Here is a 23,306-nt window from a genome sequence, read left to right as displayed (position 1 = left end):
GGCATCAGTAGCAGTCAATTAGTGCGGACTATTGGTGGGAAAATCAGCTACTCGGTGTGGCAGTTTTTCATCAAGCATCGGGAGGAGGTTCACATAGCCACATGCAAGATATGTTGGCAGAAGGTGAAGCGTGGCCAGGGTCCCAATGTTGGCACCACAGTCCTGCATCAACATATGCTTCGCCACCATAAAGCGGCCTGGGAGAACAGTGGCTCCAATCTGGTGGTCCAGCCTGCTGCATCACCCAGTGAATTTTTTTTTTTTTTTTTGGGGGGGGGGGGGGGGGCTTTAAGCCCTATAAGTCTGTGAAGGATGACTGGGTAAGGGGGACATGGGAAGGGTCTTGGGAGCTGGGGTCCTCCGAGGGGCCGCAAGGAGTCTATTCTACTTTGTGAGTAGAATCTGGGAATAGGGGTTTCCATGGAGTAGGAATGGGAGTGCGAAAATGATGAAAAATGTTGGAAAGGTGTTGAAGGGGTGGGAATATTAGGGGGCAGAGGGAAATTGGGAGGTGTGAAGGAAGGGGTGGAATGGGAAGAAGGTTCTCCCTGGGACAGCATTTGGACCATGCTACTAGAAGGGGTGGATAACCGTCCCAAATGCTGGGAATGTCCCAGGGAGTGGGGCAGGGTGTGGGACATGGACTGGGGATAACGGGGAGGGGAAAGGTGATGGTCGTATGAATGAGGAGTGGAAAGGGAAGGGTAACGGCAATGGGAAGGGGAACAGGAGTGGTGACAGGAGCTGGAATGGGACTGGTGATGGGAACAGGAACGGGAGTGGTGACGGGAAGGGGAACGGATGCTACTTTGGGCAGGGGACATGGTCAAGTAAGGGGAGTGGATGGGGAGAGGGGGTGGAGCGGATTGGGGGAGTGGGGGGATTTTGGGGGATGGGGGAGGGGGGCAGCAGACTCTACTCATAAGGTCGGATGACTCCTTGTGGAAAATACACTGCTCATCAAGGGGCAGTTTCTCCAGCATGGGAGCCAGGCTCTGGGGATAGAGTAGAGAGTCTAAAGGGGGACCAGTAGACGGCCCTGCCCCTGTCTGCCGTAAGAGGCAAATCTCCTCCCTCAAGACTTCCCTCTATAATCCAATCTCATAATGCTCTCCTTTGTGAGCTTTATGAGCTCTTCAAGGATCTCATGCTGTCTCCTTCCAGTCCTCAACGGCCGGACCAAATCTCCAAAAGATGTTTCAATCCTCTGGCAACTTGGTCGGGATGATGAGGAAGCTGGTAGGGGAGAAGGTTCTTGCCCTTGATCAGCAGTGTCAGGGGCTGGGCCAGGGAGGGTAGGGGGGGAGGGGGTGCCACTGCCAGGGTCTGGTGCGCCCTTACACTGGAATGTGTTCTGAAAGAGAAAAAAAAATCAATTAGTAAATTTACACAGAAGATAAAAAAAAAAAAAAACATTGGACGTACTTCCGCAGGTGTTGGCACTTTTGGAGGAACCCGAGGAGTGGGTGGTGCACATACAGAGTTTTGCTGGAGGCCCCTGATCCGCTGGGCCTCTCTTCCTCCTCTCTAAGGTCCCTCATGTGCTGGTCCCTGAAGGAAAAAATATTTATTATAAAAACAATAAAATCAAACAAAAAAATGTAAAAAATGTAACTTTTTTTTACTAACAATCCAACTTTCTTGTGATCACAGGTCCTACCAGGTATCACAGATTGCTCTGTATATCTCTATTGCTCTTGGAGTATTGCGCTTGGCATGGTTTGGGTCGGACAAATCCCAAATAGCAGGACGAGCCTCAACCTTCGTAATCAGGAGGTTATCATCAATGATGACCTCAGGCTCGTCCTACCCCCCTTCAACATTCGCCCGACCGAGCCGAGCGCCACCCTGAAAATATAAAGATTTTGCTATTAGTTTTGAAAAAACGGTAGTGTATACAGTTGACTCTGCAAGCAATCACATTGGTTCTAAAGCTTTAAAAAGAAAAAAAAAGTGAATAGTTGCTATGGGCAACTGACTTCCAAAGTACACTTGAAACTATTATATTTAGTTATTAAATACTCTCACAACCACATCCTCTGCCACAAATCATGAGGCCTCTTCCTCTGGTTGGCGCTGGACGCTATTTAAAAAAAAAAAAAAATTAATAATAATTTAAATTATGGTATAACAACATGTAGAAAAAAATGCAATATCATTTGTACAATACATACTCGTTCAGGCTCTTTGGAAGGCCTATCCTGGGAGCCCTGGGGAGCCGACACTTGAGGGACACTCTCCTCCTCGGATTCCTCATGTGAAATGATATCCTCCTCAGACTGTAAAAGCCAAAAAATCATATAATAGTTAAATAAAAAAAATATTTATGATAATTACTCAAAAAGAAAAATACTCACACTTGGGCTACTTGAATATTTGCTCTGGGATTTTTCCTAAGAGGAGGATAATTCTTCCACTATGTGCTTCTGGGGAAAAAAATAATAATAATTTAGAACAAATTTTCATAAAAATTTTCTAAACAGTCAAAAAAGTGAAAAATCACCTTTTTAGATTGTGCCTTTTTGATGTTGTTTTCCCTTTTGGAATACGGTGCGGCTAGAAAAAAAACAAAAATTAAGTTTAATAAAATCTAAATGGAAAAAAAATATACAAAGTGGCGCAACATGGTTGGAAATTGTACTGTGCAATTGGTTGAAATTATCCAACTGGAATTAAAAAATTTAATCTAGATAAAATATGGAAACAAATTTATCCCCCCAAAAAATAAATAAATACTGACACTGGGGCTTGGAGGACTTTGTCTCCTATAATCTGGATACGGTTGGGTCTACGAGCTGAAAAATACAAATTACCAAAAATAAAAAACATAATAAACATAATAACACTTTTATAATGTCAAAAATTATAAAATAATTAATTCCAAAATGTGAAAACTCACCTTTTTTTCTGCCTGCTTGGGCTCTCTGGATTTTTTTTTATTATTTTCTTAGGCATTTTGTCTGTAAAAAAAAAAATTTTATTACAGAAAAAAATACCAAAAAATAAAAAGGCAAAGTTGCACCACACGGTACAAAATCATTCTGCACACTACCCTAGCCAAAGCATTCATGCCCCCATACAAACTGCGGGCAAAAATGCCCTTGTCCTGCAAAAATGCAAGCACATGGCGGACAGAAAAATGGTGCAGACTGGCACCACACGGTCCAAAATGATCATGCACACTTTCCTACCAAAAGCATTCATTCCCCCATACAAAAAACAGGCAAAAATGCCTGTGTCCTGCAAAAAAAAATGCAACACATGGCGGACAGAAAAATGGCGCAGAGTGGCACTACACGGTTCAAAATGATCATGCACACTTCCCTACCAAAAGCATTCATGCCCCCACACAAACCGCTGGCAAAAATGCCCGCAGCTACAAGCACATGTTCCCAAATACACTGAAAAAGTCACAAAGCATACTGCATAGCAGCCATCCATGTACCCACTTTCAGTCAAAGGTGATTTTTTTCTGTAAAAAAGCGAAGGATGGCAAAGGATTGCTTTGGAGCCAACATCAATGCTGCCTCCTGCAGGATTCAGGAAGAAGAGAGGGTGTGTGACAGGGGGTGTGAGCACTACACCATGTGACTTCAGGGTCATGAGGGCTTTACTGAGCATGCTCAGTTAAAATAACGGCCGTTACAATAACGGACATTACCGGATGTATTTGCTAACGTCCGTCAGCCATAGACCTCAATGTTAAAAATAATGGCCATTAATTTATCCGTTTCTTGTGACGAAAGAAAAATTAGTGCATGTTCCGTTAATCCTGACGGATTATAACAGGCCATAACAGATAATAAAAAAATCCCATAGATTTTAATGGGATTATGTAATGGACATTTAACATCCTTTTTTTAAACTGCTTTCACACTATAAAATTCGTCCGTTAAAAGATCCTTTATAAACGTCAGTTAGAAAAGCTTTAAAAACGGATGTTAAATGTCCGTTACAAAATACCATTCAAGTCTATGGGATTTTACAATTATCCGTTATGACCCGTTATAGCCTGTCATGAATAACGGACGTTAGTTGTGACAGAAGAAATAATGGCACATGCACTAATTTTTCTTCCGTCACAAGAAACGGGTAAATTAACGGCCGTTATTTTTAACATTGAAGTCTATGGCAAACGGATGAGCCTTTATGTCATCCGTTTGCACCTGGTTTATAATATCCGTTATTACTTCTGAGTATGCTCAGAAGAGGTGACATCAGCAGAATCCTGCAGTGCTGAGGGACTACTACTAGTGATGAGCGGCATATTCAAATTTGCAATATTTCTTGAATATATAGATGAATATTTGTCCTATATTCGCGAATTTCACGTATTCGTTATATTCGCATATTCGGGGAAGAAAACAGTGAGGGGGTGGGCAATTTTACTATTGGTTGCTAGGAATGTTGTTGATAACCTCTGACAAGTGTATTTGCATCATTTTAGTTGGCTCACAAGTGAAAAGAAGTAATATGCGAATATGCGCATATGCGAATATTCACATATGCAAATATGCGCATATGCTAATGCGGAAAAATATGCAGAAAAAAGTGAATATTCGTAATTTCAAATATATAGCTAATATATTCGCAATATTCGCGAATTTGCGATATTAGCGATAAAAATTTAAAATGTGAATATTCGCGCCCAACACTAACTACTACTACTCCCATCATGGAACAGACTTGTTTCCATGATGGGAGCAGTAGTTTCCTGGCTGCATGAGTCTGACGGTGGCTGGGGAGGCTACATTAGTGTTTGTACTACAACCCCCATCATGTAACAGACTCTGTTCCATGATGGGGGTTGTAGTACAGGGGCTGAGGGATTGATCGCACTGGGTCTCACTTCTGAGACCCGATTCGATTAGAAGTTATTACACAGGGGAGCGGGCGGCATGCTCCACTCCCCTGTGATGTACAATGTATTTACTTTCATTTTTAAAGGGGTATTCCATGAAAAAACTTTTTTTTTATATATCAACTGGCTCCAGAAAGTTAAACAGATTTGTAAATTACTTCTATTAAAAAATCTTAATCCTTTCAATAATTATCAACTGCTGAAGTTGAGTTGTTGTTTTCTGTCTGGCAACAGTGTGCAGTTCCCGAGACAAGCAGAGATGTCAGCAGAGAGCAGAGTAGAAGAGGTTTGCTATGCGGATTTGCTTCTAAACTGGGCGGTTCCCGAGACACGTGTCCTCAGAGAGCACTTAAACAAAAAAGAACAGCTCAACTTCAGCAGCTCATAAGTACTGAAAGGATTAAGATTTTTTAATAGAAGTCATTTGCAAATCTGTTTAACTTTCTGGAGCAAGTTGATATATAAAAAAAAGTTTTTTCCTGGATAACCCTTTTAAATTCCCTGCCAGAAGCCCTGAATGGCCGGTGGGGTTTTGAAATAGAAGCGCCGCAGTGGGAAAGATATATAGAATAGCCTGGGGGGCAGGGCATATATCTGGCCCCCACAGCGTTTCTATCTATCTTTTACCCTGCAGTGCATTTCCCCCCCCCCCCCCGCATCGCATATATATATGTTCCCCCCGCAACGCTTTAATATATGTTTCCCTCCGCAGTGTATTTATATATGTTCCCCCCAAAGGTCAATTCCTAAGCTTCTGTACTACAACCCCCATCATGGAACAAACTCTATTCCATGATGGGAGTAGTAGTACAAACACTAATGTAGCCTCCCCAGCCACCGGCAGACTCACGCAGCCGGGGAACTACTACTCCCATCATGGATAGAAGTCTGTTTCATGATGGGAGTAGTAGTAGTCCCGGCTGTGGGAGTCTGTAGGCAGAGGTGTTCAAATGGCTGAACATGAGGGATGTTATAACGGGTCTTAACGGATGAATATGCCCGTTATTTTGACGGACATCATTCAGCCGTTAGCACCCGTTATTTCATCCGTTATTGTACATCCGTTTTTACATTGAAAATGTATGTTTACTAGCGGATGAATACTCATAGTGTGAAAGGAGCCTTAGAGCTTTTCTAACTCACGTTTATAACGGATCTTTTAACGGATGAATTTTATAGTGTGAAAGCAGCCTAATGTGCTTGAAAATCTTTTTTTTATTTTCTCTTTAGCAGATCTTGCCCCGTAATCTTATTCTCCGCTGCTGGGGATATTCATTTTTAGGACATGAGATCACTAACAACACATAATATATTTTGACACCTTCTCCCTTTGTCAATGTGATGTGATGATTCTAATAGAATCCCAGAAGCATATCTAAACTTTATACGGTGGGTTAATCGGGCTAAAAGACAGTTAACTTGGTTCCCAAGTGGGCACTTGGTGGCATTAATAAAAAAAAATGCCATAGTTCATCATCTGAACTCCAGACACCCAGATACAGAGGCCGTAGCTAGAAACAAGAATAATGGAGGAGAGCATTGCATCCACCCCACCCCCCCCCCCTTCTCAAAAAAAAAAAAAAAATTAAGTAATACATTCTGTTTCACAATGGAAGTTAAGACATTCCAAAGCTTCTCTGATCTTTAATCCTTCTTTCCTTATTAGAATAGCAAAGGATCCCTCCTCTTATTCTAATAAATGGCGAGCAGAGCAAGGCATTCAATACGCTGATCCTTTGATCAGCACAATCTGTCAGCCCTTCTTAATTTTTTTTCCCAACCAGCCCTTGTTCGGAGCTAAAAGTAGAAGCAATGCAACTAAAAGAAATTCCCTAGGTGTCCTGCAAATCATCAATCGTTTTTGTTTTTTTGTTTTTTATTTTTTTCCCCCTTCTCATAGAGAAGCCCACACTCTCTGTCTCCTAAACTCCCTCCCTCCTTTCCTTTCTCTGGAATCCTACTTTCATTTGATACACAATACAACGTGTCTGTCTGACCTACTGGGACCTAGCTGTCTGAGAATCTACCACTATGTGCAGACAGGGGTAACCTAGGTTTCCAAAAAGATTCCTGCCCCCCTTGCCCTCTGACACCACGCTGGGGTAGAAGAACGAGCGTTATTCTGTTGTAAAAATTATTTCTTCACACCAGAACATAAAGCGTTACATCGAAGGCCCTCTTTATATCAAGGTTATATTTTCGACGTCTAAATGGAAAAGTCCCAAGTTACGGCGCTAGGGGAGAACAGAACAACAGTGGGTAGCTGAAACAGTTTGCTAAATGCACTGCCTTCAGATAATTTGTCCCTTTTTTTTAGGGGGGGGGGGGTGGAAATTGGACATTTTTTCGATAATGCATCTCGGCTGTCGGCGGAAGCGCGTGGTTGTTTATCTGGCTAAAAATGTAGCGAACGTACACAAAAGAAAAACCATAACAAGGACAATTCTTCGATTCGATTGGAAATCAAAATATTTATCATTTTTAGGCACTTTAAAATCTCACCTGTCAGCAGAAGCCTGTGGGTGTTTATCTGGGTAAAATGTAACAAATATACACAGAGAGAAAAGAAAACAAAAAGACATAACAAGGACAAATATTGATTGTTGTGATGCAAATCACAAAATCTAAATATTTTTTTTTTTCTTTATTTATGTTAGAACGTTTTAAAGCAAATACTAAGCTTTATCAAAACAGAATAGTTAAAAAAAAATATTTATCGTGTAGAGGTGAATTTGTCATTTGAGCTTAATGTCCACAACAATACTACTGTAAATGTCATTTATTATTACCTATGGCTTTACATATGACTGTTGGTTGCCTTAAGCATTAAGTCAGTAGGGCAGAGTTTCTAAACCAGTGTGCCTACAGCTGTTGCAAAACTACAACTCCCAGCATGCCCGGACAGCCTCCGGCTGTCCGGGCATGCTGGGAGTTGTAGTTTTGAAAACAGCTGGAGGCACACTTGTGAGCAAACACTGCTGTAGAGGGATAACGCAATAGACACGTTCTGTTCTGCTGTATCTGCATATGAGCTGATGTGGCCACACGCTTCGTTTAAAAAAAAATTAAAAAATTCCGTGATTGTGCCAGAACGTGTACGCCTTTAAGATGGAGGGTGACTGAATACACATCCTTGTGCTTGGCTGCTAAATGTCAAACTGCAGTGGAAAGAAATACAGCATTGCAGTAGTGGTGCTCAGAGGCACCAGCTAGGAAAGCAGGAGCTATTAAGTGGAAAATTCCTGCAGAGGACGTGTTTCTATTTCCAATGCGAAGAAAGAGACTGCTGTTTAAAGCTGACAGGTTTGTGGAACATACAGAAAAAACACAAGGAAGATGAGAAAATGACCTCATTGAACTCTGAACGCTTATGCAAACAAACATCCGCAGCCAGTACACCCCATTTGTGTAGTCTTTGCGTACCAAACAAGCACCTGACTTGGATGCGCCACATGGAGCTTCTGTGGCTGGCTCTGTGCTTTTTCGCCCTCATTTCACATGTTTTCGGGAAAGGGGGAATCGCTGTGAAGTAAACAAAATAGCATAGGCTTCCACTGTAACAAAATTTTCCATGTACCGGTATTTATTTATTTATTTTTTAACTTTGGCTGAAGTGTTCTATTATACAACCGCTCTACGGTTCAGCAGCCCTCTTTTATTCTACGTGTGCGCACTGATGTTTCAGACCTTAAAATGCTTAGTTCCAAGTCAGATTGCAGAGATGCTATTTATTGATTTGGGTTTTCCCTGAAAGCTCCCAGGACTTAAGATTTAAAGGGAAATTTATCTTGTCATCTTTAGAGCGGTTTTTGTGAGAAGATTTGTCGTACAGCTGACACTGCGCAGCGTTTCGGGCTCTTTTTTGTGGCTTTTTTGTTTTAACTTGTTTTTTTTTAAGTGTGTATGGACCAGCTGTTAAAGGGGTACTCTAGTGGATTATTTTTTTGTTTTCTCAAATCAACTGGTGCCAGAAAGTTAAACAGATTTGTAAATTACTTCCATTTAAAAATCCTAATCCTTCCAGTACTTAGCTGCTGTATACTACAGATATGCTGCAGAAACATTTGTGAAGTTCTTTTTTGTCTGACCACAGTGCTCTCTGCTGACATCTCTGTGCTTGTAATGAACTGTCCAGAGCAGGAGAGTTTTACTATGGGAATTTGCTTCTAATCTGCACAGTTCCTGACATGGATCGAGGTGTCAGCAGAGAACACTGTGGTCAGACTGAAAGAATCTACACAATTTTCTCTGTAGTATTCAGCAGCTGATAAGTACTGGAAGGATTAAGATTTTTAAATAGAAGTAATATACAAATCTGTTGAACTTTCTGGCACCAGTTGATTTGGAAACATTTGTTTTGAACTTGTTTCCACTGGAGTTCCCCTTTAACCCGATAACAACCATGGACGTCTATGCTCATCCAATGGCCGTTAATGGGGTATGACGTGGGCTCCCGACTCGAGCCCGTGTCATAGCGGCTGGCCCCCAGCTGATTCCTGTAGCTGGGGGCTGGCGTTAATAGCCGACATGCGGCGATCGCCGCGGGCGGCTATCAACCCTTTATATCACCGCCGTCAAAGTTGACAGCGGCGTCTAAAGGTGCCTGTATCCCGTCCCTGGTAGTCCAGTGGGGTAGATCACAACTTGCAGCGTGATCCCGGGGGGGGGGTGAATGGGGCGATCCACTGCTGAGATAGCCTGAGGGCTTACCTCCCCTGCTGCGGCGGCTCCGTTGCTCAGAATGATAAAGCCTGGCAGGACCAGGCTTTATCAATCGAGCGCAGAGCACACAGATCAATGGGATTGTATGTAACCCCATTATATGGGAGGGGGCGTAACGGCCACAACGCCCCCTCCCATAGACATGAATGGAGGGGGCCTGACGTCACGTCCCCGTCTCGGAAGCCCGGAGGTTGCCGAAACTTCAGACGCAGCTACGTATAAAATGTGGGCTGCTGCAGGGAGATCGCGGGGGGTCCCAGTGGCGCCCCACGCCCCCCGCGATCAGACATCTTATCCCCTATCCTTTCGATAGGGGATAAGATGTTTTTGCCCAGAATACCCCTTTAAAGCTTCAGATCACGGTGCAAAAATGAGCCCTCATACCACCCCGTACGCAGAAAAATAAAAAAGTTATAGGGGTCAGAAGATGACAATCTTAAATATATAAATTTTCGTGCACGTAGTTATGATTTTTTCCAAAAGTACGACAAAATCAAACCTATATAAGTAGGGTATCATTTTAATCGTATGGACCTACAGAATAAAGATAAAGTGTCATTTTTACTGAAAAATGTACGGCGTAGAAACGGAAGCCCCCAAAATTCACAAAATCGTGTTTTTTCTTCAATTTTGTTGCACAATGATTTTTTTTTCTGTTTCGCCGTAGATTTTTTCTGGTAAAATGACTGATGTCATTACAAAGTAGAATTGATGGTGAAAAAATAAGCCCTCATATGTATTTTTAGGTGCAAAATTGAAAGGGTTATGATCTTTAAAAGGTGAGGTGGAAAAAACAAAAGTGCAAAAACAGAAAAACGCTTGGTCCTTAAGGGGTTAAGGTTAGTCTTTTGCAGTGGTAATGAATTTATTTACTGTGACTATTTGCTAATCTTTGCGCAGACACCATCAAAAGGTCACATAAATACACCAGCCCAGACTTAGCTTAACTTTTTGGTGTGTGTAGAGTGAAATTTAAGAAACGTGTACCTGCAAAAAAACTTTACAAATCAAGTCCTGGGAAAAAAAGTGTGGGAACTCACCTAAGATTTCAGATCTGGTCCTACAGAACTCCTGCTTATGGTAACAGTGGGGGTGGGGGACATTTTTCATTGTCTTTTGAGCTGCTATTTTGTGTATATTTATCGCACATTTGGCGCATTGCTGTGCCTCAGACTATTTTTTGCAACTTTTTTTTTTTTTGTGTACAGTGTGTACAGACCAGCTGTTAAGGTTAGTCTTATACACTGGTAATGAATTTATCAACTGTGACTTAATAAAACTAAGTCTAAAATTTTTGTGCCAGAATCACCAAAAAGACACCAGTCCAGAAAATGAAATTTTTGAAATTTTGTACCTGCTCTGCGACCATTTAATAAATTTGGTGTTCCTACACATTACCAGCACACAAAAAAAGGTGCCAAAAATGCTCCACTTACACCTACAATGATATATCCCCCCCCCCCCCCCCCCCGTGTTCCTGCTGTGGAAAAAGTGCAGGATCTCTGTTCCCACGCTTTCCTGCAGGACTTGAGCCATGCCTGAGACCATTTCATAAATTTGGTGCATCTACACATTAGCAGCACACAAAAAAATTGTGTAAAAAAAATACTTCACCTACACCTACAATAATAAATTCCCCCCTAATCCCTGTCCTATAAAATATTTTGCTCTGGTCACTCTTATCCTAAGGATAGGGGAGAAGTTTCAGATCGCAGAGGGTCCGACCACTGGGGCCCCACGCGATCTTTCTGTATGGGGCCCCGACTCGCTGACCAGATAGCGGGTGTCAACCACCGCACGAAGCGGGGGCCGATACGCCCCCTCAATACATCGCTATCGCAGAGCCAGAGATTGCCGAGGACAGCCCTCCGGCTGTATTGAGGGGACGTGTCAGCCACCGCTTTGTGCAGTGGTCAACACGCCCCCTTCCTGCGGGCTGCCAGGGCCCTGTACACGAGATTGCGGGGGGCCCCAGTGGTCGGACCCCCCACGATCGGAAACTTATCCCCTATCCTTAGGATAGGGGATAAGTTTTTTTACCACTGGATATCTCCTTTAAACGTGCCATAGAGGAGTATGGAAATAAGTACACTGAAGTGACGCTCCCCAGCAATAATTCAGATGAAAAATCCATAGGAGATAATGTTTTAATACCTATTTATTAGTATAAAAATAATAAACAGAACATCTATAGGCAAGAGGTTTTTTTCGGGAGGCTAATCACCCTTTTATCAATCTGCAATTGAGAAAGGTTGATTTTCCTCCTGAAACGCGTCTTTCCTATAGATTTACTGTTTATTGCTTTTATAATTATAATGAAGTATTGAAACATTATTTCCTATGGATTTTTCATTTGGATTATTGCTGGGCAGCACCATTTCAGTGTACTTATTTCCATACTCCTCTATGCCTTTACGGGTTTCATTCTTCGTACCCTTTCTAACCACTGATGACCTGCAGCCCAAAATCCTATCTGCACCCCAGGAATCAGGGTGATATACATACACTCAAGTTTTGCCTCGGGTGATAGTCCAAGAGTTTTAGAGTCTCGCATTTATTGTTTTATTTGTTGGCCACCGAATGACACAAGGTGCTGTCCTCTTTTCTTTTTGCCTTTTTCCCTCTTTAGCATAATTTTTACTAATGAACCTACCATAGAGGCAGAGTACTAAAATGTTATGGGGCTCGGTGCACGGGGGGGGGGGGGGGGGGGGGCATGGATCAAATGGCCCTCACCTCACTCATGGATTTAAACGCTGCACTCAGCTTATTATGATGTGAGAGGCTTGTGCATGTTTGGGGGGGGGGGGGGACTGCCTGCCTACTGGGGGAGACATACCTGCTTAATGGAGGGGCTACCTACTTACTAGAGGGACCACCTGCCTACTGCAGAGACATGCCTACTTAATGGTGAGGGGCTTCATGCCTACTAGAACTATCTGCCTAATGGGGGGGGACTACCTGCTTAATAGGGCAGCACATCTGCCCATTAAGGAAACATACCTGCTTAGTTAAGGTATTTCCTGTCGCATGAGAGTATACCTACCTTATGGGGCAACATAACTGCCTACTGGGGAGACCACCTGTTTACTAGGAAAGCATAACTACCAAATAGGGGGACCTACCTGCCTAACAAAGATATATACCTGCCTAATAGGGAGACATACCTGCCTAATGGGGGGAAGGCACACCTGCCTATTTAATGGATTGCCTGCATAATGGGGGGACTGTGGTGAGGATTTAGAGCCCAAATGTACTCCCTAGACTTTCTACAATTTTTGTCAATAAAGGGCTGCACTTAGGTGGTAGTGGACCCCCTTCCACACCCTGGTGCTTTATCTGGCTGGTGGATGTTGGGGTGCCCAAGATGGTGTGGGTGCAGGAATGCTAGACGCAAGAAGATGAGGCGGAGGTGGTGCAACAGATCTTTACTGGGAGACTTGTAAATACTTCCAATACAATACTAAACAGGCTTTCACCATGTGTCTGTAGCCCCTAAATGTAGAGCTGCTGGATATTGCTTCCTTGGAAGTGGCATGTAACTGTAACTGGTTTGCCAGCAGGGCTGTGCCTTAAGTACAAGAAAAAATATGGAAGTACACAAAAAAATATGTGGTCATGCGATGTAGATTACGAGGTGAAGTTTGGAAGCTACTCATCCCTAGACCTGGCCAGAGGCATATAAACAGGACCTAGGAGATTGGCTACAGAGCCCTTGTACAGCAATATTCTCTCTGCAGACTGATCGGGAAATGTAGAAAACAATGTTACCTTCCTCGGGAACTGAACTTGAGTTCAAGCTTAGTAGAAGAGTATTACATTTCCAAAAAAAAATGTTTTATATTGAGTGGTCCTGTGTAACAGTGGCCTGACTAGATTTAACCCCCCTGAGACAATAGCCACTAGTAATACATGTTCTCCTTGACTCTACTCACCTCTTTTCTCTCTAATCTCCAACTGAACTGGGTGTATATATGGGGCTAAATAGCATATCTCTTCTCTATGTTCTAAAATCGTCTGGGTCATACTCAATCTGAGAACAAAATGACAAAATATTTATTTATTTATTTGTTTAATATTTTATTTTTATTTTATTGAATAGGCTTCTCAAGAGAAAGGTATACAATAATAAGGATGGGTTCACACCACGTTTTTGCAATACAGTTCCCGCATACGTTTCCAATGCAAGAACCGTATGGAACCATATTGAAAACCATATGCATTGACTCTCCATTGAAAACCGTATGCCAAACAATGCATCCGGTTGCATCCATTTTGCATCTTGTAATGTTTTGTCCGTTTTCTTTCCTGTACCCAAAACCGTAGCCTACCACGGTTTTTGGTCCGGGTGAAAAGCCATATTAAACCATTTTTTTTCTTGGAATTTCAATCAAACAAGTGAAACTGTATTTATAATGGAGTGAAAAGTTAAAAATGTATATATGTTTTTTTTTCTTAATAAACGGATGCAACCGGACATCATTTTTCAAACCGTATACTTTTTTAACCATATACAGGTTAAAATTTGTACACACATTTTGATACAGTTTAGTCCAGTTTTGAGGAACCAATTTTTAATCAAAAACCTAATACGGGAACTGTATTGCAAAAACGTGGTGTGAATGCACCCTAAGAAACGAAAGGCCACAGTATAACTAACATATAGTAAATTAGGCAGGAGATCATGCTAAATCTGTATTAAATAAGATTATTTTGTCATTTCTATTATTTAAACTCAATTTTTATTCAGTTTTGCAATGCAGCAAAAAGGCAAAACATCAAGGATGGGGAGAGGTGAATACTTTTTTGGGCATTGTAGCACTGTATTAGGTCATTAAAGTAATTCAGTCATTATTCAGTTCTGTTTTTCTTATCCAACAAGAAAACAGCTCAGGCAGGCACATGGTTATTCTTCACATCACATAGCTGTTTTTTTTATTTTTATCAAGAATAGTTAAGTGCTCGCTCTATACAAAAACAATGCAACATGTACCTCATCTTATAAAAAATAAAAGCAAACGGCTCTATGTGACTGATAGCTTTGTACAATATGGTGAAGGTTTTATGTTCCAAATAAATATTGTATAATGTTATAGTATGTTACCTGCATCTGCCTTAGTTCTTGGCTCTGATGTAAAACTGATTAAGCTTTGGATGAAGGCTTGTGGATTCATGGGCAATGGCAGAACTGTTTATTTTTTTTATTTTTAGCAGGCATGTCTATGAACATATGTGAAATGAGAAATATAAAAGCATGTATATATCTGACATACTGAAGGAAAATGAGATTGAGTCCTATTGAGTGCAGGCATGTTGTGAACGGTTATATTGTCACTGCAGCTTTGCAGATCATATTGGTGTTTATAGGAATTTAATAAAAAATAAAAGAGAAAAATAATGAAATCAAAATTGTTTGTGGTAATAACTACAATTAATATATAAGCAAGTGTTTTTACAGAAGGGTTGCCCAGGAAAAGAATATTAATTTTTTTTATGTCAACATGCTGTACAAATAAAGGGCTGATTATCTATAGAGGATAGTCTAAGTAGAAATATGTTGTTTGCCACAGTTCTATATTACATTGGTAAAATGTGCTGCATGTAATGCAAAATGATAGACAGAACAACTTGTGCATTTCTATACAGACCATACTTTTCATAAACCAATAAATAATATACCTTTCAAAGGTATATTACAGTATATTATACGGTATATTATTCTATGTAGAAATGCAGTTACATTACATAGAACCCAGCATATGTATTGATTTCTATATGGACTAGTATACAATGAATACAGCATTGTTCAGAATCATTTACAAAAGAATATACAACTATTTCATCCAGTGACTCACAGGTATTTATTCTGATTGGAGACATTACTTTTCTTTTTTTCTGTATCTGACATAGAATTCCATAATAAATTTTCTTGGCAGAATGCTATGAGGTTTTATGTAGGGCTTTGGTCTTGGCATCAAATGGGACTGTTTGGTTTACCTGTGTGTGGTGTTGTCTATATCCTGCTATTGGTCTGTGCCTATGAGAAGGGCAGGTCCTGTCTACATTGGGAAAGTGAGGCTGGAGTGGCTATGGCCGAACTAGGACTAAAAATCAGCCCCGTAACACAAACCCCACCACCCCACATACAAATGCCCACCCCAGACCCCTAATACATTTATATCACCAGAACCCTAAATACATTCATATCCCCAGACCCCTAAATATATTTGTGGTAGCTTGGGGGTGTAGGGTGTAGGTGGTGTAGCTGTGCAGTGATGAAAGGGTGTTGGATTAACCCTTAACTGTCGTGATGCCAGGGTGCGGGTTCTTCCTTAGTATATATATATATATATATATATTTTATTTTTTTTGTTTGTTTAAATTTTATATTTGGAGGTGTGTAAACTCCAAAATTAATGCGCCTTGAATATCTACAAGGCAGCATTAAGGTAGCACCTGTGAGGCCAGGCACCCATATTAGCCAACTCAGGTGGGGCTTGCAGCTTGCCTCCCTCCTCCCATTGCATGTGTGCTCAGTCACGCTGGAGGGTATCTGGGAGGAAGTTGTGAGTCAACCGTATGCTGCCGTAATTGACCACTGGCCCCTGTTTTGCTTATCAAGCACAGGTAGGATTAGCGTTAGGTCTCGCACCAATTTGAGAAACCTTGGCGTTGGTGTGCGGGCTCTGGTGTGTCCTTCATATAAGGATACACTGGCGAATGTCTCAATTTTAACATCAGTGTTGAGGGATAGCCAATGTATTGTTTACATCTACCACAGTAGTGCACCCATATTCCTGTATTGTATTCTAATTGTTACACATCCACACCGTTTATCTGGTGTAGGATTCTATTGTGGCACTTGTAGTCCGCTGCAGGCATCCTCCATTGTATGCATTTTTATGCTGGGGATCACCCTTAGCAACGGACTACAAGGGCAGGATCTGCTCCCCCAGTATAAATGCACAACCGCATTTGGGGTTGAGCACCTCCAGCCATTTGAGACCACGTTTTTTGTTGTTTGTATATATATATTCTACCACCACCCGTCCCAGGAACGATAGGGAGGAATATAGGATTGTCCACAACCGGAGGTTTAGTAAACTGTAGATAACTTTACTGCAGCTTTTATGCAGGTTGATAACGGCAAACAGTCTATACGGAAGAGTAGTCTGTAAGTTCCTCACAGTTGGTTGGGACCTTGTAGTTTATAAGCTCTGAGTCTGGAATTCCGCTCTTCCGCTGGATTTAGGGGAATTATTTAGGTCCAGCAGTCACGCAGGATTAACAGGATTTAGATTTGGTAGACTCCCGTTTAGTTAGCTGCTGAATGGGTAGGCTTTAGGCCTAGTTTTGTCTTGTAGCTGTATTAGCAGGTCTGCTCACTTTCAGATCCAGGATACAAGAGAGTGAGATGATTGGTTAACAGCTCCCTTATATGGAGAGGGGCAGGCTTAGAGCTTATTGGTTCCCACCAGCTGTCAGTCCTTTCACAAAGCATTATGGTACATCATGTGACCACATCATGTGCCCTGGAAGGTCCTTACGCTTAACTTAACCTTAGACTTAGTAGTCTTGTGACCGAAGGTCCTGTAAGTACTATACATATAATAAAATTTATACAATTTATACACATCAAACATAATAAAATGAAAGAAGGAAGAGGTGACAAGGGGTTATCCCATCAGGAGGATTCTACCGGTAGATAGGAACTCTGACTTTGGGGACTTAGCACACAAGGTACGGTACAAGGTACAGTACCGGGACACCACAAACCCCCATACTTGAGATAAGTCAACCTTGACGACCATCCCCTAAGTCAGAGGGACGAAGTACTTAAAGTTCTGCAACAGTCCTGGGCATACTCAAAATGTCCTTTTATCAGGCTGTATCAATACACAGTAAGAGAGTCTTTGCACATGAAAATGTCCTTTCAAGCTCTGAATAAACGTATTATTTTTTTGCTTTCTAATATCAACAGGATTACTTAACTTTAATGTACATAGATGAGTACTGATAAACTCATGAACAAGAAACGTATTGTCCATGAATTTAGGAACAGGATGACATTATTATACAAGAAATACATCCTAGTATTTATTTATTTTTCTTATTTTTTCTTTTTCTTCTGACTGACTATAACTGTTATAAGTATGTGTGACAGACTGAAAGTTACTACATACTAAGGCATTAGAAATCTCACATTACATTTATAATTATACTACATGAGTTACCTGTTACGTACACTGATAATGTACTGGCTTGCCTGAGGCTGTCTAATCAATACCTGGCTACTAGGGTCCATTGGCTACACGCACTTATCCCTAGAACTCTTTTTAGATAGACATTACCTAGGTTACCTTTATTGAATACGTGTGTACACTTAGGCTTACAGGAGCGCCTTCTGGCCGGGAAGAGCATCCTGAACACGTAGAGAGAACAGAGAACAAATTAGTATACAAACAGTGGTATGGACTGGGTAATGACACTGTGACAGCACCTAAAGTTTTTCTTAAGTGGTTTAGAGTTAAAGATATTGGTTTGGTGTACAATAATGAACATGAGGTAGGTACTCTAAATAAGTGAGGTATGTATTATGTGTACATAAAATTACTTGAAAGTCAGTCTTGATATCTGAGGGGTTCGATTACCCTGAGTAGGTGTTAGCGATGAGTGACATTAATGCTACTCTCAGTGGAGCTGAGAGAGTCACCTGGATACAACCACTACAACACCCTTGACATTTTGTGTACATGTGTACATAGTTGAAATCCCAATACACCAACCATTTACATTGGTTTAACCTTTGGACATACATTTATTAATGAGTACAACAATTTCCAGGTGCATTCACCTGATAGGAGTGCAAATAGGAAAATATATTACTTTTGTGTTGTGTACAAGTAAACAGACGCATAAGTATCGACAGTCCACCTGTGCTAGGATTTCAATAAAACATGGCTACCACATTTAGCCGGGCACACACTTACGGATCTCCTAATGACCAGGAGTCTCTTGGCCAAGGGCTAGGTACAAGCTTGATGGTTGTAGAAATAACTGGAACTGTCTTAGCATAGTCCTGCTAGCTGCTTCCTTAAACATGGCAGTCTGTTAAGGTAAAATTGGACAACAACAAAAATGAGAGAAAAACATAATCAAGGCAGGGTTCACATAAATCCTCTCCTGATATGCCCTCCCCTATTGGTGACACTCTTGAGCCTCTGGGAGTCAGGATGAGCTGAAGACCCCTTTACAGGGTTAATTGTGGTGTCCCACGCAACAGTAGACAGAGTGGACTGTGACACCGTGGGGTTTACATTCACCAAGAAATTGACGGCTGCTTTTTCCGTTGGTGCCGGTTGGTCCGGCCAAACCTCCTTAGTAGGAGTAGGCCACGGCACAGTGGTTGGTTCCCGCAGTTTAGGCCAAACCTCCTTAATAGGAATAGGCCTGGGTATATTACAAGGTGTGGAGACATCAGGGTGCTGTAGGAGGAAATCTTTCTTGTTGGAGGCAACAGGGATGGACCTCTTCGGCCTCAGTCCATGTGGATCCGCCTCCCAGTCATCGGAGGGGAAATACTTGAAGGGGATCTGTGTGGGGTTCTTTGGCCTTGTTACCGCTGCAACCCACTCACCCCTTAAACTCTGGACCGGTGTATATTCGACGATCTCTCCAACTTCCGGGGAGTGGTATTTTTTTGGAAGATACTCCCTCTGGATGGCCCTTCTGTTCAACAGGATGGTACTCCCTGTCCTGCAGTCAAGAGGATTACCGTATCCCCTGGCCTTGTCAAATTTGGCCACCGTAGCATGGCAGCGCTCTAATGGTGTTTCCCCTTCTCTGGGGTAGTCCCACATATGAATGTAGAGAGCCTCCAGGTCCTTGGTGTTTTGTTGTTGACGGACCTCTCTTCATATGGTAGATGGACAGATTTAGGAGCATAGAGTGCCCTATGTCGAGCCTGGAGCTGTTCCATAAGCTCAGCCATTTTGGCCTCCCTTCGGGCCCTCTCTCTTTGTGCTGCAGGGATCGGTGGGAGTGGCTTCCCGGGTTCAGGGAGGACAGTCTTGTGCATAAACTCAATCAGTCCTGGTTCATCCCCAAACACCCACTTAGGCAGAGGGGGTGAGCGCGGTCATGCACTTGGCAGGGTTACTTGGAACAGGGGTATTTCTGGCTCTGGGCTGGAGTAGGATAAAAATGCAGCTTCCGCCGGGGTACTCACGAAAGACTCCTCCGTCGGGATCTCGACCCAGGACCCCCATGTCCGGTGGTGAGGGGACAGTCTCACCGGTGATGCCGCTCTTTATGTCCCTGAAGATTCCCCCGGAGGGGTTGCCAGCCAGTTGTCGTTGTCATCGGGCAGCAGGGGCAAGTCGCAGGCCCCCTGCGTGTTCAGCGACAACTGCTGCAGACGGTTGGCTAGTTCTTGGAACAGTTGGGCTGCGATCACCACAACTTTCCACTGCTCCGGCACCATCTTGGTACTTTTGCCATGTGGAACACTGCTCTCCGCCATGTCTGTACTCATCTTCTCTTCCTCGTGCAGACTGAAGAGGTCGCTGTGCAGTGCTCCTTTTATCATGGGCTTCTCCAAAATGGCTGCCGACCGGATGGACGTCATCGGTGCAGCCTCAACTTCCGGTCCCCCCGGCAAACAACAGAAGTGAATTTGAGTTCCCCTTTGGCTGCGACACATGTACTTGGTAGCCACGCCCAGGAGCGGGTCGTGGCGCAGCGTGGGCTTTCTTCATGTGCTTTTAGGGCAAGCAGTTAACCCCTGCAGTACTGTATGGTGCAGGGGATCATAGCATAGCTTCACTACACCCTTTACACATCTTCGAAGCAAATAAATATTCGCCACACCCCTTACTTTTCGTGCGCACTTCCCGCACACCGTATCACAAGCACAGTCCTGTACACTTGAATGTGATTCACAGTACATTAATACAGTCCTTTACATGGGGGGAGTACTCTGTTAATGGTGGCAAGAGCTGTAGGAACACACCCGTATCCTGTTCGTGACACCAAAAAGCTATGTGGTAGCTTGGAGGTGTAGGTGGTGTATCTGTGCAGTGATGAAAGGGTGTTGGATTAACCCTTAACTGTTGTGAAGTCAGGGTGCAGGTTCTTCCTCAGTATATATATCCTACCGCCACCCGTCCCAGGAACGATAGGGAGGAATAAAGGATTGTCCACAACCAGAGGTTTAGTAAACTGTAGTTAACTTTACTGCAGCTTTTATGCAGGTTGATAACGGAAAACAGTCTATACAGAAGAGTAGTCTGTAAGTTCCTCACGGTTGATTGGGACCTTGTAGTTTATAAGCTCTGAGTCTGGAATTACGCTGTTCCGCTGGATTTAGGGGAATTGTTTAGGTCCAGCAGTCATGCAGGATTAACGGGATTTAGATTTGGTAGACTCACGTTTAGTAAGCTGCTGAATGGGTAGGCCTAGTTTTGTCTTGTAGCTGTATAAGCAGGTCTGCTCACTTTCAGATCCAGGATACAAGAGAGAGATGATTGGTTAACAGCTCCCTTATATGGAGAGGGGCAGGCTTAGAGCTTATTGGTTCCCACCAGCTGTCTGTCTTTTCACAAAGCATTATGGTACATCATGTGACCACATCACGTGCCCTGGAAGGTCCTTAAGCTTAACTTAACTTAACCTTAGACTTAGTAGTCATGTGACTTAAGGTCCTGGAAGTACTATACATATAATAAAATATATACAATTTATACATATCAGACATAATAAAATTAAAGAAGGAAGAGGTGACACGGGGTTATCCCACAAGGAGGATCCTACCAGTACATAGGAACTCTGACTTTGGGGACTTAGCACACAAGGTAAGGTACAAGGTACGGTACTGGGACACCACATATTCATATCCACAGACCCTAAATACATTAATATCCTCAAACCCTTAAATACATTAATATCCTCAGATCCTTAAATACATTAATATCCTCAGACCCTTAAATACATTCATATCCTCAGACCCCTAAATACATTCATATCCCCAGACTCCTAAATGTATTCATATCCCCAGAACCCTAAATATATTCATATCCTCAGACACCGAAATATACTCAGATCCCCAGACCCCAAAGACATTCATATCCCCAGACCCCTAAGTACATTTATATTCCCAGACCCCTAAACACATTCATATCCCCAGACCCTAAATACATTCATATCCCCAGATCCCTAAATACATTCATATCCCCAGACCCTAAATACATTCATATCCCCAGACCCCTAAATACATTCATATCCCCAGACCCCTAAATACATTCATATCCCCAGACCCCTAAATACATTCATATCCCCAGACCCCTAAGTACATTTATATTCCCAGACCCCTAAACACATTCATATCCCCAGACCCTAAATACATTCATATCCCCAGACCCTAAATACATTCATATTCCCAGACCCCTAAATACATTCATATCCCCAGACCCCTAAATAAATTCATATCCCCAGACCCTAAATACATTCATATCCCCAGACCCCTAAATACATTCATATCCCCAGACCCCTAAATACATTCATATCCCCAGACCCCTAAATACATTCATATCCCCAGACCCCTAAATACATTCATATCCCCAGACCACTTAATACATTCATATCCCCAGACCCCTAAATACATTCATATCCCCAGACCCCTAAATACATTCATATCCCCAGACCACTTAATACATTCATGTCCCCAGACCCCTAAATACATTCATATCCCCAGACCACTAAATACATCCTTATGTGATGTCCCAGAACGGGATGTAGTCCTGTACAGTACTTAGGCCTTGTCCGGTTGAGTCCCTCTGTGTCTTAGGGGCTCTCCTGCAGTGTCTCCCCCATTGTGTTATCTGTATATTAGGTGTATTAGGTATAAAGGACCTTTAAGGACCTTTGAGTTAGTCACATGATGTTGTTGTCACAGGTTTCTTACCCTGGGAGCACCAGCTAACCAGGTGACCTGCAGCTTGACCTATGGGCTTCTAGCTCAGCCCCCCTTTATAAGAGGGGCAGCCATTACAATCGCTTTCTTATCGCGTATGACTCCTGCTGAGATACAGTAAAGACCAGACATCTCAGAGAAAGTGTCCAGCACATCTGGAGGCCTCAAGCCTAACCAGCAGCCACATGTCAGTAAGTCAAGTCATCTATGTCTGCTGTCACTACCTACAGTTAAGTCTAGTCTATAGTCAAGTCTATTATAGTCAGCGTGGCTGAGTTGAAGTCTGTCCAAACACTGCAAGTCCCAGCAAGCTGCAAGGTCCCCTCTGTGTTATTGGCCCCCTCTCTGGGATCCTGGCCTAGCTGGAAAGACTATTACAATCTGTCTCAGTCTATCTAAGTAAAGCTACCATTAACCCTAACCTGGTCTTGGACTATTATTACCCTGCCTAACCTAGGAATAGCGGTGCTACTGTTCGGGTGGTTACCGGGAAAACCACGCCCTGGCATCACAAACATTTAGGGGTTAATACCATTGGCCCCTGGGCTACAACATCGGCCCCATATATCTCATCACACCACACATATCCCCACATATCCCCAGACCTCTAAATACATTCATATCCCCAGACCCGAAATACATTCATATCCCCAGACCCCTGAACAGATTCTTATTCCAGATCCCTAAATACATTCATATGCCTATTTCCATATCATACTCCAGCACCCTCCCCTCAAACATCCCAAACCTCTC

At 42.6% G+C, this 23,306-nt stretch overlaps 1 long non-coding RNA gene across 1 annotated transcript; it reads right to left on the bottom strand.

Annotated features, from left to right (window-relative positions):
* Positions 1-340: 340 nt before the first annotated feature.
* Positions 341-2,797, bottom strand: LOC130360604 (uncharacterized). Its single transcript, XR_008890725.1, has 7 exons — positions 2,741-2,797; positions 2,504-2,556; positions 2,358-2,426; positions 2,175-2,279; positions 1,630-2,083; positions 1,426-1,551; positions 341-1,354 (listed from the first exon to the last, which is right to left on the bottom strand). It is a non-coding gene; the product is annotated as an uncharacterized LOC130360604 (long non-coding RNA).
* Between the last annotated feature and the right edge of the window lie 20,509 nt (positions 2,798-23,306).

This window comes from Hyla sarda, chromosome 3, assembly GCF_029499605.1.
Source record: "Hyla sarda isolate aHylSar1 chromosome 3, aHylSar1.hap1, whole genome shotgun sequence".
NCBI lineage: Eukaryota > Metazoa > Chordata > Amphibia > Anura > Hylidae > Hyla > Hyla sarda.
Note: the sequence above shows the minus strand (reverse complement) of the source record. Positions and strands in the feature narration are given on the sequence as shown.